Here is a 1,756-nt window from a genome sequence, read left to right as displayed (position 1 = left end):
GCCTGACTGAGATTTACAAGGTGACCATAGCTTGCTTCATACCAACAATCTCTGTGGGATCGACCCTTACTCACGTAAGGTATTACTTGGATGACCCAGTACACTTGCTGGTTAAGTTGAACGGAGTTGTGAACTATGGTATTGACATCATGTTTTTGGCGCCACTACCAGGGAATGAAAAGCAATGAATTTTGCAAAATGGAATAACAATTGAATCACAATTTCATCCACCAAGTTTTTGGCGCCGTTGCCGGGGATTGTTCGAGTATAGACAACTGACGGTTCATCTTGTTGCTCAGATTAGGTAATTTTCTTTTCAAAAATCTTTTTCAAAATTTTTCTTTTCTTTTTCGTTTTTCTAACCATGTTTTTCGAAAAAAATTAATAAAAATACAAAAAAATTAGAAAATCATAAAAATAAAAAATATTTTGTGAGTCTTTTTTTATTCTTATATCATGTTTTAAGTTTGGTGTCAATTGCATGCTTTTAAAAATTTTTCTTGCATTTTTTTCGAAAATCTCATGCATTCATAGTGTTCTTCATGATCTTCAAGTTGTTCTTGATAAGTCTTCTTGTTTGATCTTGATGTTTTCTTGTTTTGTGTCTTTTCTTGTTTTTCATGTGCATTTTTGCATTCATATTTTCCATGCATTAAAGATTTCTAAGTTTGGTGTCTTGCATGTTTCTTTGCATCAAAAATTTTTCAAAATTATGTTCTTGATGTTCATCATGATCTTCAAAGTGTTCTTGGTGTTCATCTTGACATTCATAGCATTCTTGCATGCATCTTGTGTCTTGATCCAAAATTTTCAGGTTTTGGGTCCTTTTTGTGTTTTTCATTAAAAATTCAAAGATCAAAAAATATCTTTTCCTTATTTCCCTCCAATTTTTCGAAATTTTGGGTTGACTTGGTCAAAAATTTTCAAAAATTAGTTGTTTCTTACAAGTCAAGTCAAAATTTCAATTTTAAAAATCTTATCTTTTTAAAATCTTTTTCAAAAATCATATCTTTTTCATTTTTTTCTATTTTTCGAAAATTTCAAAAATATTTTTCAAATTATTTTCAAAATATTTTTCTTATCTTTAAATCAAAAATTAGCTAACAATTAATGTGATTGGTTCAAAAATTTGAAGTTTGTTACTTTCTTGTTAAGAAAGGTTCAATCTTTTAAGTTCTAGAATCTTATCTTTTGGTTTCTTGTTAGTTAAGTAATTTTAAAAATTAAATCTTTTTCAAAAATATCTTTTCCTTAAAAATCTTTTTATCTTTTATCTTATCTTTTTCAAAAACTTTATCTTTTTCAAAATTTGATTTCAAAAATATCTTATCTAACCTCTTATCTTCTTATCTTTTTTTTAAATTTGATTTTAATATCTTTTTCAATCAACTAACTAACTTTTTGTTTGTTTCTTATCTTTTTCAAAACCACCTAACTACTTTTCCCTCTCTAATTTTCGAAAATATCTCATCTCTTTTTCAAAAATTCTTTTTGTTTTAAATTTTAATCTCATATATTATCTTTAATTTTCGGAGATCACTAACCTCTTTTTCAAAAATTATTTTCAAAATTTCTCCCTCTCTTTTCTTTTTCTATTTAATCATTTATTTATTAACACTTCTCTTCACCTCTCTTCATCTAAAAATCCGAACATCATATATCCCTTGTGTTTGGATTCTTCTACCCTTTTCTTCTTCTACTAACATAAAGGAATCTCTATACTGTGACATAGAGGATTCCTCTTTCTTTTCTTGTT

This window comes from Arachis duranensis, chromosome 7 (genome assembly GCF_000817695.3).
Source record: "Arachis duranensis cultivar V14167 chromosome 7, aradu.V14167.gnm2.J7QH, whole genome shotgun sequence".
Lineage (NCBI taxonomy): Eukaryota > Viridiplantae > Streptophyta > Magnoliopsida > Fabales > Fabaceae > Arachis > Arachis duranensis.
Note: the sequence above shows the minus strand (reverse complement) of the source record.